Source organism: Ochotona princeps, chromosome 6, assembly GCF_030435755.1.
Source record: "Ochotona princeps isolate mOchPri1 chromosome 6, mOchPri1.hap1, whole genome shotgun sequence".
NCBI classification, from domain to species: Eukaryota; Metazoa; Chordata; class Mammalia; order Lagomorpha; family Ochotonidae; genus Ochotona; species Ochotona princeps.
This window is the reverse complement of record NC_080837.1, coordinates 60925181-60942710: the sequence shown is the minus strand read 5'-3', so window position 1 is coordinate 60942710 and position 17530 is coordinate 60925181.

Below are 17530 nucleotides of genomic sequence, written 5' to 3'. Positions count from 1 at the left end.
TCATGGTTTAAATGGTAACATGTCTCCAAAATTCATGTTGCTACCTAATCAGTCTTTCAAAAAATGGTAAGAGTGAGGTTGTTGGCACGTGATTAGGTAGTGAGGGTTCCAGGTTCTTGAGTGGAATTAATCCTTGTAGAGGGGCTGGAGAAGAGACATACTAACTCCTCCTGTCCCTTTTTACCCTTTCACCTCTTCCATATCCTCTTTGCAGAATTACTTTGTGATAGAACTTTTTCACACTGGGGTTTCTGACAGTGTTTTCAGTCGTACCTCTTCAGAATAAACATAATCTTCCATTAATGAAGAATGCAGAGAAGACCAAATCAATCCCTGCTTCTTCTCCCTGTTAAGTATCAAACTCATCTTGCTTGTGTTCACAACCATTTGCACTAAACTATGCTCTAAACTACTCACTGACTCTTTGGCCATTGGTGCATGAAGTTCAAACGTCCATGTTCCAATCAAATGCAAAAACTGCCAAAATGGCTATTGTCTCAGAGGTTTAAGAAATTACTCTGCTAAATGCAACCAGTACTCTGTTCCTTTATGTAGTGAGACTCAAGAACAGCCACTTTGTAAAAATTCATTTCAAGCTGTTCATTTTCTGAGCACACATATTTAATTTCTAATTTATCATAAAACAAGCTGATAAAAAGAAATAGGAGACATAGATAACTTTCATATGCATAGAAAATCTCTCAAATTTCAGAAAACAAGTATAAAAACGTTTATCTTTTTACCAGTGCCTAAAATAATTGCTATTATTGATTTTCATAAAGTACACAAAACAAAATGGTATTACTTACATTCAAAACCACTGTAACTGAGCCCAGAATTATACATGTAGATTTTACAGCAGAAACACAGATCAGTTTCATTACTTTAGGATGGGCACTTATCGAAGCATTTAAGGTGCTAGTTAAAAATCCCATGTCTCAGGCCGGCGCAATAGCATAGTGGTTAAAGTCCTCGCCTTGCACGCGCTGGGATCCCATATGGACACTGGTTCTAATCCCTGTAGCCCCACTTCCCAACCAGCTCCCTGCCTGTGACCAGGGAAAGCAGTCAAGGATGGCCCAAAGCTTTGGGATCTTGCACTCGTGTGGGAGACCTGGAAGAAGTCCCTGGCTGCTGGCTTTGGATTGGCTCAGCTCCAGCTGTTGCGGTCGCTTGGGGAGTGAACCATCTGATGGAAGATCTTCCTCTCTGTTTCTCCTCTCTGAATATATCTGCCTTTCCAAAAAAATAAATAAATGTGAAAAAAAAAAACATGTCTCTTTGAAATGCCCGACTATGATTTGCTCTCAATTCCTGGCTTCAGCTCTTTGTTTAAACATGCCTTTGGAGGCAGCAATGAGGGCTCAAGTAGTTGAGTTTCTTCCATGCACCTGAAAGACCCAGTTTGGGTTCCTGGCTCCCAGCATTAGCATTGGTCCTACTCAAACTGGGGCAGACATTTGGAGGGTTGATTGGTAAGTGCAAGTGTTCTGTCTTTACCTGCCTCCAACTCCAGCTCCATCTTTCTGTCACAAATAAATTATTTTTTCTAAAAGTCATTACTTTTACACATTTATTTAAATTCCAACAAAGGTTGATAGTTTTTCATTTAGAAGTTTTAAATATGGGAGAGTGACTTTCAGCCAGTTACATCTACATTCATGCATCATCTTTTAATTTTTTTAAGATTTATTTATTTTTTTTTACATGAAAGTCACAGTCTCAGAGAAGACAGAAAAGAGGGCAAGAAGAGAGACTCTTGTATTTGTTGGTTTACTTCCCAAATGGTCAAAATGGCCAAAGTTGGGCTAGACCAAAGCCAGATGCCAGGAGCTTCTTCTGGATCTCCGCTGTGGGTACAGGATGCCAAGACATGAGTCACCCGCCACTGCATTCTTAGGCCATTATCAGGGAACTGATTTGAAGTGGAGAAGGTGAAACTAGAACTGCCACCTATCTAGAATAACAGAATTAGCCTGTTGACCACTGTGCTGTGCCAATGGTTTTTTTTAATTGCTTATTGATACAATTTAATTGGCTGTGGACTCTCCCCTCCCCTCCCCCAAACTCTTTCCCTTCACTTTTCTCTGCCCTCTAAGTTCATAATGTGTTTCCATCATGAATTTTCCCAAGTCCATCATGCTTCTTCTGAAATATTACAGGAAGTACTTTCTAATTGCTAATTTCTAATATATTAGCATTCAAGTCAAAAGTGCAAGTGTGTTCAAAAACTATTCTCCCATTTGCAATGAATAAATCTGCTCTGTCTTTCCAATAAAAATTAGTAAATCTTAAAAAAACACATTACTACCAACATAATCGCAGCATTTCTTCTAAAAACCATGGTTCCAAATCCATAGCTTAGAACCTCAACCAAATTATATTTCTGCAGGCAACAAATTTGATTATGATTTTGCTATGTATTTCTAGATATGTACAAGTTTTGAAGTCTCTTATTGTCTTTCAAACTATTTCAAAATGAACTTCCTATGATTTTCCTATAGTTTACAACTAAAACCTTAAGTGACAATGCATTATTCCATAAAAAAGATTTGGTATTTTTTAATATAGATCTGTTATTTCAGTTTCTATTTATTCCAGCATTTAGTTTACAAAACTTCTCTTGGTATTTTAGAAGTATTATATTTTTTTTATTCTCAGCACTCATTTTGAACTTTAATATGAAAGATGTTCCTTCATATAATAGGACAGAAAAAGTTTCATGTTCTGTTTTGTGGAACAGTTAAGAGTAGAAACATGTCTTTGCTCACAAGTAAAGCAATTACAAATAAAGCTTTCAAGCCTGCTTGGGGTCCTACCATTTGTTTGTAAAGAATATGTTTTTAAATACTTGTTTTATGTCTTTAATGAGTGTAGGAATTATTCAATTTCCTATCTCTTCAAATCAACATTTTGATGACTGTTTTTAAAAATAAACCTGACTCTCCTAATCAAATATAGTGGATTAAAGTTTTAAATAGCATTCTCTTTAAATTGTAGATGACTACATTTCTTTAGTAATACCCCATTTAATTGCTGTAAATTTGCATTTATATGCCTTCTCTTTGCTGTTGCTTTATCACATTTTTGGATTACATTAGTATGATCTCCCACTGTGTTTGTACATTCATTACATTTTTCTATTAGTCATTCCTTAAGATATTTGAAACCATATTATTAAATGTTTACAAACTCAGAGTTGTTATTTTTTTTGGAAACTATTTAGTAGTTATAATTTATCCTTACTTTCTGTTATTTATGTATAACAGTTTTATTATACATACATTATATTTAGAAATCAGCTTCTGACATCTGTTTCTGCTATTTCTGACTCACAGTGTGTTATTCTGATTTGAAAATATATCATTTTAGAGTTCAAAGTCATTTTAATATGGAACTCAAACTTTTTCTTGAAATTTAAGTCTGTCCATCCCCAACAAGTTTGTACTTCTTTATTCCTACAAATACTTAAAGATATCACAGTTTCGGGTAATATTTTATGCTAATTCATTGTGCAGTGTTATCAATTCAAACTACACATCTGCCTTATGGAAATTCTGCAATATCAATTTTCACTCCTTTCTTTTCCAAAGATTGATTGATTGATTGATTGATTATTTTGGAAAGGCAAATTCAGAGAAAGAAGGAGGGACAGAGGGAAAGATTATCTGTCTGCTGGTTCACTCCCCACGTGGCTGCAATGGCTGGTACTAAGCCAATCCGAAGCCAGTGGCCAGGAGCTTCTTTCAGGTAGGTCTCCCACATGGGTACAGGATCTGAAGGACTTGAGATGTCCTCGATTGCTCTCTCAGGCAACAAGCAGGAAAGCGGATTGGAAGTAGAGCAGACAGGAAACCAACTGGTGCCCATATGGAATCCTGGCGCATGCAAGGCAAGCTTTAGCCACTGAGCCATTATGCCAGGCCTGTGCATTTTTATTCCTGCCACAGCCAACGAGAGTGGACATTGCCTACACTGTTTTCCACAGAGATAGCTGGTTTTCCCTGGGACACCATTGTTAACCAGTTGGTAGCCACTTGTGGATAATGACTGCTCAGAAGTGTCCTTCTCCATTCTCCTACCAGCTTCTGCTGAAGACTTCCTGTCTAGAACTACACTCCCTGAGAGGGAGTAGCTCTCTGGACCTCATAACATGCAACCTGAGTTCCTCACATCAGCCAAGGCTTACGTTTACACTCTTGGTTCAACCTTTCTCTTTGTTGCTGGTTTCTAAGATATAACAATTTCAGCTATGGAAATGGAAAAATCCTCATATTATAAACATTTTTTCAATAAGAAATTTCTCAGTTATATTTTTGCAAAACTGTCAATGACAGAATTTTAAACTCACTTTAAAATCTTAACAAATACTTTGTGATTACTTTGAATAACTGTATTTTAAACATTTAACCTTTATCAGATTTTCCATAGGTGAAAATTGGAAATTTATAAATTTTGAGTTGTTTGCCATCAGCTAGAAAATATTTAAAACACTTGAAATTATTCATAGGTTACAAGAACAAATCACATTTACTGTGGTTTAATATGATATGTACCTTAAAAATGTTAGTGAATTTAAAAAAGATTGAACTAAAAATAAAATTAGAAATCAATGATTATTCTCATAACAACTTTAATAGGTATAGGCAGTAACCCTAAGATTTCTCCAAACATTACACTAGATTTTTACATTCATGAATGGTAATAGATATTTTAACAACTTTATTTTTTCTAATTCCCAATATGCAGAGATGGAAGGAACTCTCTCTGCTACTCATTGCTACTAGGAGGCCTAAGGCCTCTCTTACAAAAGGGAGAATAGTAAGATATGATTTATGGTGAGTAATATGCCAAGAAACAGGTTAAGCCTGTGCATTTTTGTGCTTCATTTGGTAAGAAGTGGACAGCTAGAGAAGAATATTACTTGGAGATGAAAGGACATGATTGAACGATAATAAACTAGGAAAAACTTGACAAAATCCATTGATTCAGATTCTTCTCGTCTTTGTGTCTTTTGAGCCTTTCTGATGTATGCAAGCTCAACACCCCTTACACCTGCTGTGGAGGAAAATGGAGGGGAATGCTGTGTTGACCTTCCTCCTTCCACCATTTCTCAGACGCCCAGTTGCCATGATGTCTGGTAGTGTCTCCTGAACACATCCACTGCATATTTACCTTGTCTAGGTTCTCACACATTTAACTTTCACATAACTGCATGTAACTGTGAGAAACAGAGATCTTATCAGACAGTATTATTCTTGAACAAGTGGTGTGTGTCTAAGCTTTACAAAGTATACTTTTATTTTCCCTTCTGTAATGTATCATAAAATTTGCTATCAAAATCTATGGGCTTCATGAAATTTTTAAAAATATAGATAAAAAATTATGATTGATCCTTTATAAGTATCATAAAATATATTCTGACCTTGGATAACCAATGTGTTCAGAAGTATTTTTGTCAATAGTCCTTAAAAATTAGTGGAAATAAGCTTGCAAAACTTTTCATTAAATAGCAAGTTACAGGTAGATTCAAATTTAATACTTCATCTAACTCAGGTACAATTAACCCAAACCATAGGCACCACTAGTACATGTGCAACTGTAAAAACCTAGCTGGGCAAATTTGCTATTTGCTTAAAGTTTCCAGAATATTATAGCTAAATTTTTCAGATAGGTCGCTGATTACCTTTAACCAAACATGTATACAAAATACTAGTAAAAGAACCAATTTTTGATATTTCTAGATATTTCAAGGATTCTTTGACATATTTTTCAATCTTGATTTGAATATTTGGTTAATATTTGGCTGGGAGACCTAGGCTAACCTGAATAAACCACCATTATGACTTAGCACCAACTTCAAACTCAATGATTTTCTGGAGATTTCAAAATCCAGCACAACAACTAAGCATAGAAGCAGGCTTTAAATGACTGAAGAAGTTGTAAACACATGCCAAGCATAAAGTTAAATGCATACACCCCAGTTGTAAAAGAATATCCATTAAATTGAAAAGAACAATGCTAACAAAATGGAAATCATCCAAATGTCCATCCAACAGCAAACAGGGAAAATCTATTATGAAATACTCAGAAGTGAAATATCACACAGCAGTGAAAATAATATACCAAAGTTATTTCCATACATGTGGACTTATTTCATAAAATTTGTAATTTTAGGCAGAGTAAATCAGAGGGAAACTGTGAAAAAATAAATAGCTAGAAAGAGAGAAAAGAAAAGAGGACAGTAAATGACACATCTGTGGTCAAACACCAATTATTAATTTAGGTGAAATATTTTTACAACTTTTCTGCATTTCTGCATGGATAAAATACAGAATCAGAACATTAGAGTTCACAAGCATGAAAATCTGAAGTACTATTCCAATATGTGTTTATGTCTGCCAGAACTATCAAAAACAATAATGACAAAATTTAGGTCAGTAGCTCACTTGAGAAGAGAGCCACAGAAGGAACATGGATGCTGACCAATATTAAACATTTTTAGGTGGAGGAAGAAGGGCAACAAAACCATATTTTATTGCTCTACTTAAAAGTGGCACATATGATACACAGAACTTCAGTTTTGTTTTTAATCAGCTGCAATCTGAATGAATAGCTAAAATACAAGGTTGAGTGTCCCTTGAAAACTGTGTTACTGATGTAAGGAGAAAAGTCCTCAAGAAAAAGCACATACATTAATGAAAATAATACCAAGTAGGAACTTGATCTGATGTGCTACTGACACAGCAACTCTAAGCAAGCAGTTCCCCCAACTCCTGCAGCAAAAAATGGCTAAATGTTTAGTACGCCCAAGAAAAATTAATTGGCGTAGGCTGTTTATTGTCAGATAAAGATCAAGCTTATAAACTGTTCACCCAGGATGCTCCAATGTGAGAAACTAGAAGGTTAATATCTTGTACTTCATGCAATATAATCCCCTTCAAGTGGTGCAGGGGCATTCCCTCATTACTTTCTGACTCAGAGACTGTTTTACAGCATTTGGTCTAATCATGTCTGTGTCTCAGGACAAATACTCCATTATGCTTTTAAGGGTTATTGGTGGCGCACAAAAATTGACAAATCCTGTCTCCACTATGCTGTTGGCTGTAGGTGGCATTTTTATAAGGAAGCTTTGATTCACACAGGCTTGCCAAATCCCTTGCGTTTGTAAGGACTTAGAGCATGTTGCAGAACCACCTCAGTCACTGGTTCTATACTTTCAGTTTCTTCCTGTATTGTTTCCTGACTACTATTGATACTTGCATGAGCCTTCACGTTATTACTTATATATTTTGTATGTATATTTCACAATGAAGGAAGTAATGAAAAACAAAAAATATGTGACTTATGGGAATCTAATCTGTTACTAATCTTTATAAATAAAAAATTTTATAGATTATTTTAATGAGAAAAATAGGGACTTTTACCTCATTCTTTTGATTATTATAATGTATATAATAAATGTAGATGTTTTAATGAGGATTTTATGGGGGGAGAAAAAAATTTCTTTGTCCTTTACCCATCAAGAGGGCCTTGTAAATTAGACTGAAAAGAAATTTAAGTGAAGAAAAAGAAACAGACCTTTCATGACACCCTCCATGTTATCTACAAAAGGAGCATGCAGTGATGAATACTTCAAAGTAGTGGTTAGAACCTGCATTTAGGCAACATTCTTATCAAACAGCAATACATTTCAAGACAAGCCAAAAACAAAGAAAATAGACTTGGAACTTCTAGGGGTTATAAATGTTGTGAACATAAATATATAGGGAAACTAATGGTCCATAGGGTTAGTTGTCTTATATATAGTCCTTTCATACCATCTGGAGTTGATAAGAGTACACAATTTTCTCCTTGAGTAACTTATATCCTTCCTTCCTGGCTGACAAAGGAGCAGAAATAAATTTGCAAATTTATAAACTGTTTTTATGCACATGTGGGGAGAGTAGAGGTCCTTTCTTATATTTGCTTTTTCTGAATTGCTTCCAATTACAGAATAATCAATATGTCAAAATAACACATGGGGGAGGGCACATTCTGTGATCCTTCAGTCATTTGCCTGAAATTGATAAGCAAGGGGATGTTTATGGATAATCTGTATTTTAAATGCCTTTATTTACTTAGTTGAAAGAGATATAGAAAAGGAGGAGAGAAAGTGGAAGAAGAAAGGAAAAGTTGGGGAGAGAGAATCATATTTGCTGACTCACTCCCCAGCAGACACAAGGGCTGGAGCTTGGCAGGTCTGAAGGCAAGAACCAGGGTTTTTCCTTGTCTCCAACCCGGATGCAGGGGTCCAAGCACCTGGACTGTCCTCTGCTGCCCTTGCAGGCACTAAGGTAGGGACACAGGACCTGAAGTAGGACACCCATAGCATCACTCACTATGTCACAGTGCGGGTCCCTAAAAATCTATTTTGCAGGACTAATATTTTATTTGTGATTTTATTGTGGCATAAGACATATATATCATGTTTAAACTTATATTGAGAAATTTTGTTTTCTGAAAACCAGTGATTTTATAATTCCAGTAACCCATTTTAGTAAACATCATACTGGAGATTATTTAATTCAAGCTAAAATTTGATTTATAAATAAATCTATGGTATACAGAGATGCTCATTGATCATCATTTAAGCTCTAATTGATTTAATCATCGACGTTTTTGACCTTACTGTCATGAACTGGTTAGGTTGCTAGTCTCAGACTTATTTTAATATATTTCATCTGCTTGAATTCTCAAATTCAAAAATTCATTAGAAATAAAAAAATTTCAAACCCAAATATATAGGAAATCAATGTAAGAATTTATGTTATAAGAAACAAATATAGAAAAAGAGTTCTAAGATGACCACAAGATAACAGATTTGAGTAAATTTAACAAGAAATGTTTTAACATGAGTGAAAAGAAGCTAAAAGAAGAAAAGTAAAGGGAATTAGAAAGAAAGAGATGAAGCAACGGGCAAATAAAAAGATTATGGATAAAAAAATGGAATATTGAAAGGAAAAAAATAAAACACTGAAACTAAAACTTAAGCTATAGTCCAACAACATTTTCAAAAAAGAATACTAGGTATAAAATATTGAAGATCATAATGTTCCTGGAATATCATTTTCACAAGAATGAATTCTACGACAATGCCCAGGAAATCAGTAGAATTTAAAGGAAAAAGAGAAGCCAGTTGAGCAAAATTACTAAAATCATTTCTTAGAATAAAACAGGAATCTGATACCAGTCTTCACCACAACTTGAAAGAAACAGGAGTAGAGTAGTAAGTTTTTTTTTTTATTTTTATTTTTATTAAAGTTTTTATTATTATTATTATTACTAGAAAGCCGGATATACAGAGAGGAGTAGAGACAGAGAGGAAGATCTTCCATCCAATGATTCACTCCCCAAGTGAGCCGCAACAGGCCAGTATGCGCCATCTGATGCCGGGACCAGGAACCTCTTCCGGGTCTCCCATGCAGGTGCAGGGTCCCAAAGCTTTGGGCCGTCCTCCACTGCTTTCCCAGGCCACAAGCAGGGAGCTGGATGGGAAGTGGAGCTGCCGGGATTAGAACCGGCGACCATATGGGATCCCAGGGCGTTCAAGGCGAGGACTTTAGCCGCTAGGCCACGCTGCCGGGCCCTAGAGTAGTAAGTTTTAAATAGTTTATTTACTGTCATCTGGATGACAAGCAGAAAAAGGAGAGGTTGATTTCATTTACAGCTCATGCCCCAAATGCCTTAAGAGCCAGCAGCTCAGGGCTCCGATTTGAGCATGTTTAATGCAGTCCAGGCACAGCTGGAATATCCCATAGGTTGGTTGTATCAGCAGCACTTTTGACATGATATTTTCTAGTTTACACCAGAGTTCTTAAGATACAAGTAAAGGAGATTCAGTGTATGTAATTATGGCTATAATGTAAAAAAAAAGAGTGGAAAGAGGACTCTTTACAAAAATGAATATTTCTAACACAAGAACAAGACTGAATATGATTAAAAAATCAGGACCCAAATAGTATGCAAACATTAACAGAAGACAGAGCCACATAAAAAAGAATTCACAAATGAGAATAAAGGGCTTATATTGTCCAATTTTGTAATCCAGTATCAAAATTGCAGATAAATATATATATATACAAACATATATGTGTGTGTGAAAAATTATAATGTTAAATGAGAAATACATAAATGATCTAAGATTAAAACAAAAACTTTTGGCAATAAATGCATAAAAATTAGTTTTAGCCAAAAAAATTGGGCATCATGGTAACATTGCTTCTAGTACTACTCCTCATGTAGACAGGAATTATTTCAAATGTAAGAGATTTTTAATTTGGGTCCAGCGTGGTAGCCTAGTGGCTAAAGTCCTCCTCTTCCATGTACCAGGATAGCATATGGGCACTGGTTCATGCCCCTGTAGCCCCACTTCCCATCCATCTCCCTGCTTGTGGCCTGGGAAAGCAGTTGAGGACTGTCCAAAGCCTTGGGAACCTGAATCACGTGGGAGACCTGGAAGAAGCTCCTGCTCCTGGTTTTGGCTTTAGCCATTGAGGCCCCTTGGGGAGTGAATCAACAGATGGAAGATCTTCCTTTCTGTCTCTTCTCTGTATATCTGACTTTCCAAGAAAAATGAAATAAATCTTAAAAAAAGAGAGATGTTTTAATTCACAAAAATGACTCTCTAAATGTTATTCAAACAAGGAGTTACAGGAAAAAAAAATGGTGAGTGCCTGTTTTACCAGATGTTCACCTTCAGCCATCATAGTGAACTACGGATAAAAGCATTCAGAAATATTGGTAAGTAGGTAGGTATAGAGGTAGGGCTATAGGGATAGAGATAAGGAAACAGAGATGGAGGAGATAGAGATAAAGATGTATCTCTCCGAAACACCCAGATCTGAGTACAGTCATAACAATATGTCAGGACCTGAATTGAAAATCCTTTTGCAGACAAGTGTTTTTTGCTGTTCAGATTATAGATCATCAAGAAAAAGGCTCGACAATGACTCAATAAAGCAAACAAGGAAGAGCTAACATGTGAAGCCTGTGATGGTACATCCAAGGGATAAAGGGTTAAGGTGAATTTGCATCAGGACCTTCCATATTTTAAGAAAATCAGAAAGAATGGGAATTCAATACTAAGTATTAACACTGTCTCTAAATTCCCCTAATTTGATCATTTTACTACTCAGAAAAATGTCCTCAAAGTTAATTTATACTAATGTATTTGGCAATAAAGAAACCAACATGTATTCTTATAAATGTGGATGAGGTAATATGAATGACCAGTTTTTTCTTGCAAATGTCATTTGAATTTTCGCGTTATTTAAAATAAGAGTTGAAAAAGATTTAAGCTGAAAATCAAAACAACACAATGCTCTTTTCTGTCCAAAACAGGTACTGAGGTGTTAAATATGCAACTACTCATTTGGAAAAAAACTCAGATTTTTGGCAGATCATAGAAAACACTTTAAAAAAATATAGCGTTTTCCCCATACATTTATCTAGTAAATGCTTACTAATAAAAGCACACAAAACCCAAATTATAGTAATTAAATATAAATGGACACATGCAGGAATGTAACTGATCTTTAATTATGACTTGTTTTATTCAAAGCGTTTTAACAAAAGGCATGTAATAAATGTTATCTCTCTTGTTAAAATATTGTCTAAATTATAATGTCTTCTAAATTCACCTAAAAGATGTTTTGAAGCATTTTTGGTCTGTAGTATTTAACAGCAAACTTGATGAGGGCTCACAGTGTGTTCACGGAATGTTTCGCTGGATCACTGAGTCATGATGAAATAAATGAGGCATAGATGGGGACAAGATGCAAAAATCTCTCATCATATGCAGATCCCACTATATACAAAATCCATATTAATGGTTATCACTTTAAAAAATAGCTATTTCTCTCTCTCTTAAAACAACAACAAAAACTTCCACTTCACAAAAACAAAAGTATTTTGGCTTAAGAGTTAAGGAGTTTGTAACATCAAAATTTGGATTATTGTTAAGTACAAGCCAAAATAATATCAAGTATGTGAATGGTAATTTGACTGCATCTGAGAAAACCAGCATTTACCATCAAGAACACTTGAACCTATAACTGCCATGAAGACCATCACTCTTTTGCAGGTTCTGGAAAGCTGAAGGGCCTCACCTTGGCGCTGCAAGGCAAGTGGCACAGCACCACTATCTACAGACATTCCAGATATCATCATTTCATGAAAGTGTTAGAGAAAAACAATATAGAAACAATGAAAGAGGAAGAGCAAGGACATGTATGTTTAGTAGAGTTTATTATATTCAAGCTTCTAACTACAAGGAAATAAAAATAAAACTTTAATTCTGTAAGTAATTGTGTATACTTCTTGTAGCATACAAGAAATACATTATTTCGTGAAATCACTTACCCTCAGGTTGCCTTTCCCAGCTCTGTTAATTGGCTCTCACCGTGTGCTGAACTAATTGTAAGGCACAATTAATGATTCCAGATGTTACTATGATTTAGCTTGATGAAAGAAATAGTGAGACACTGATGCTCAATGCTATTCTTCCACGTTCTGTTCAAATCTTGGCAGTAACAAGCAAATCCCACACAATGTTGTTGTATCACATTAATTATTTTTTCTTACTTTACTCAAATATGCTACACATTTGATATTAATAGGATTTTCAGACAAAAACAAATAGAAACCTGCCAATTATGAGTATGTAGTTTCCTGAGGAAAAGACATATTCTTAGGATAAATTACTAATGGCAACAGATTTAACTTTTTGTAACCTGGTAACAATGAACAAGACACACTTTTCTTTTGTTTCCAGCTTGCTATCATTATAAAATAAACTTAGATAAGTGTTGCAAGTAATAATTGTGTTAACAAAATTTGAGTTGAACTTGGCCTTGGCACTTACTAAGTTTAAAGTCTAGAGCAATAGATACCTCTTATATTTGGCATTTTCATCTATCCTGCCAATCAAAGTATCAGTGTCTATTCCACAACAAAATTGTATTTTATTGTAAAGGGCACTACGTGCAGGAGCTTTGTGCCTCAGCCTTCTAACTTTTGTAAGAAGCCAATCCTTATGGAGCTACTGAAGATAGTTAATAAAAAAATAAAAGTACTTTGGATTTGAATTTGTTTATAGAAAATTAGAGATCCAAAGAAGGAAAATAATCTTGAAATTACCTAGACATGTTAAAATATGATTATCTGAAAAGGAAGTGAACAAGTTAGAGGAAACACTATGGAGAAAGTCATTGTAAATCTCAATTTTTAAGGTCATCACGCCTTTATTTTCACCTTTGTTCTTAATGTTTAGAAGGCAATCAAAAGTATTGTTAAACTGATGGTTAAGGGAAATATTACAATATTGGACAATGGTACAGATTCTATTTGATGATGAAGTTGTTAAACATCATAGTAATTAATGGCACAATCAGAATCAAAAAACTGCTCAGCTTTGATAACATGGTAAAAGCCAAGAAGCTTTCATTTGAAAGCAAAGCATATGATACTACCCTACACATTGCAGAATGAGTCACAGACAGTATTCAGTTTGCTCACTGAATGATTTTAAATAAGACATTTGAAACAGAGACTGTGAGATTCTGAATTTCAATGTGGCATCAGGAGTATTTAAAACATAGTTTTATACCTTTACTGTCTTTTAGAGCCAGAGAAATACCAGAGACTCACTCCTATTTGCTGCTGTGACTCACAATGAATCTTCCCATCTGTCTTCTTTAACACGTGTGATTTTACTTCTTAATCTATTAATGTCAGACCCAGTGTTGGAGTGGAGGTTCCACATGATTGCACACTCTCTATCATTTTTCAGAAAGGTTGTTCCTGTCATCCAGTGTTGGAATTACTCCCATCACAGCTCCTGGATGTTACCAGTAAGTACATGTCAGCCTGCTTTCTCCCACCAGCATCTGTGTTACCTCCCTGAGCAATTTCCTTGATATTAGGAAACAAATATGAACTCATCCTGTCTGTAAATAGTAGGCTTGAAATTCGACCTACTAACATAGTTAAGATATCCAACTGAGGGGTAGATAGGTGAATACTGGATATTTGAAAGGCAGAAGTGAAGCAGAAGGTAATAGCTGAAGGCATGGTGTAAACAGAGACAGACATAGACATGCTAATTTACACCCTAGTTTGCATTCATTCTATGAAGCCTAACTCCCAATCAGATACGGACATAATATATGACATTCAGCTTTCTCCTTTCCAGTCTCATTGCAGAGGTAACAATGCTGGCTCCCCAGGTGCTTCTGAATGCATCAGTTTGCCTTCCCTCACCAGTGGCTCAGGTTGAAGGAAAGTATTTTCTCTAATCTTCCAGCAAACTCCTCAGGGATTTTACTTTCCAAAGCTTTCCACAACTGCCTAAGACTGTAATCCTGCAGTAAATGCCTCTTTCCATAATCATTATAGTGGTTCTCGTCCCCTGATTTATCTCTGTTGTGACCATTTAATTCCTTCTAACATTCTTCTCAACTCTCAGATTACAGTGTCTGCAGCGACCTTTACACGGCAGGTGTTGTGCCTCCCCGTCTGCCTCCTCCGCAGCAAAGGCACAGAGCTCCACACACAGACCCTTCAGCTCTTCTCTCACCTCTGGGACTAAAGGACACACTACATAGCATAGTGAGACATCTGGCAAACTGATGTGGTTTCTTACATGACAACACCACACAATACTGAGGACAAATGTTTTCTGCATCATAGCATCATAGAGAATTGCTTAATGTATATGCCTACCATGAGACAGGTTTGGTATCGGATTCAGTTTATCACGAAAAAGACATGATCACTACACTGGAACATTTTGCATTGCTTTACATCTCTTTATTTTTCATTTTCGCTTTTCCAAATATCACCCTATTGTGGTTTTACCTCCCAAATACATTTATTTGCATTAAGTTCTATTTTATGACTAATGGAAATTAATGGGGTGAGTATGAATGACATGCAGGAAGTAGATCAGATATACAGGCACAGGAAATGGAGGAACTGTCAGTTTTATCCAACTTATTGGTGGAATGTGCATATCCAAAATATAGTGTAAAATTAAAAGAAGGTATCAGGGGTCAACAGATTCTTATGAAGAATGAAAAGCTGAGTTTATTAATAAGTAATAAGCAAACTTTCCCAGGGATGGAGGGATGGGCTATAAAGTTAGTACCAAATATGACATAGTCATTGTAAATTTTAAAGATGCATCCCTCTTAGCCAAGGAGGGCAGTGAAATGTTCATAGAAATGGCAGCAAAACAATGTTATTTAAATAAATGTGCCTATAAAAATGTAGGGCAATAAAATATCTCATTAAGAATTCTGTAATTCAGTGTTATAGTGCACAGGTTAAGCAGTAGCCTGGGGCTCTACTCCATGTGGAAATGTCCTACCACATTTTCTGTAGTCAGAGAGAGATGATAGACCTGCTTAAACTGGTGAAATACAGTATTTCTGTTCTAGAATCCTAACATTTAACCAGATAAATAAACTAGGAATGAATACTGTCCTTGAAAACAACAACTGAACTCATTGGAAAAATTCAACCATTTTTAAGACTGAGTAAGGTACAACATGCTCAATATTTAACATTTGGGAGTGTGCTTAGCTGAACAATTAGGGAATCCATTTCTACATCATAGTACCCGAATTTGACACTGGCACCTGCTAATGCAAACCATGGAAGGTTTGTTTCCTTAGTGAATCAAAGAGGTTGGGTTCCTGTCTCCCGTGCGGGCAGCACGACTGCAGCTTCAGCATCAGTGCAATCTCAGTTGAATGGCCATCTAAGAGTGCTCTGTGCTCCTATTATATGCAAATTTTCTCTCTCATTCTCTCTCTCTCTCTCTCTCTCTCTCTCTCTCTCTCTCTCTCTCTCTCTCCCTCTCTCCCTCCCTCCTTTTCCTGTTTCCTCTACCAAGTCAAATCAAGAAACAGATTTGTAAAAACAAATGGCACCAGTACTTCTTCACTACTGCATTCAATGTGCAAGCCAAGCCTTAACCACTGTTGTAGATTATATATGAAACTTACAACTGAGTAATGGAGAAACAAAGCAATGAACTGAAAGTTAAAATATATCATATGGAAAGATGGCCTCCTTTCTTGGTGATAAGTGAAGAAATTGCTTTTCAGCACAATGAATGGAGTTTCAGAGAAATAGAAATAAATACAGACAAAATAAAATGGAAATCAAACAAATCAAAATAATGTCACAATGACTAATACTGCTGTCAAAACAGCAGATAATAGCAGCAAATATCCTCACTTTGTGAACTTTTATGTCCTTTAATTGAAATTCAAGTAATGTCCAGTATTTTTGCTTGCCAATTTTGCTCTTTAATTTTCCTGAAGTTAAATGTTAAGGAACAGTTACCAATTATTCTTTCATGTGTACAATAGCTTCTCAAATCTATTTAATGAATATTCTCAACGATTTTTCAAAACTCCATGCACCTAAGTCTCAATACACTCCTCTGTGAATGTAAGGGAATAGGACAGAATGGATAACTACTCATATACTCCTACACTTTTAGCCCAGAATGCATGTTTTAAAAAGCTAATAAGCTCTATTGTCCATAATTATAAAAATTGTCTATCTGCAAGATCTGAGGTACAAGGTAATGCTTTTTGCAAAATAGTCAAGAATGATACACAGAAATTCAAGCAATATTTAGATTGTAAAATTGAGTACAGGATAGTCATTTCACTTCCCTAGGACAATTATGGCACACTTCAAGTGTTGAATTTGTCTCAATCTTTTTTAAATGATCCACTTCAATCTTACCCATCAAAATTGTATTTCTCATACTTGTATTATATAATTCCAGTACATTTTCTGGCATTATGAAGAGAACATCTATCATCTTTTCTTTATAATCTATCTTTCCATTCAGAATTTCCTTGGAGACACCAGAACTTAAGTCTCTCAGTCTTTGACATGTTCTCTAAACACTCTTCATTTGTGAAATGAATCCCGAGAAATCTTCAAGCATAAAATAAAATGATGCTTTATTATGTTTGTCATGTAACTGAGTTTCATTTTTCCTATTAGGAAAAGAATCTTCTGGATGGAATAAAAAAAATCAACCTCTAATTAATGAATGACAATGGAAAACAGGCTACCTGGATGTCTGAATGAATCTGCCAAACATCATTGCCATATAACATGTGCCAACTATTCTTAAAGTGCTAAGAGAACAGCCATCCAAGGTTTCAATTTGCTACAAAATGAGAATGATATTTTTACTTTAGCTTATTATTTGTTTATAATGCCATGTGGGTACCAGAGTTTCTGGAAATATTCCTAATAAACTAAAAATGCTTTCTCATTTTCTTTATAATGATCATGGTGAAGCAAAATAAACTCTGAAAATCTAATTCGATTCTATTTTTAAAAATGCCCAAAGCAGGGGCCATTATTGTGGCTTGCTTGCGTTAAGCTACTACACCTGTAACCCCAACATACAAATGGGTGCTGGTTTGAAATCCAGTTGGTCCACTTTTATTCAGGC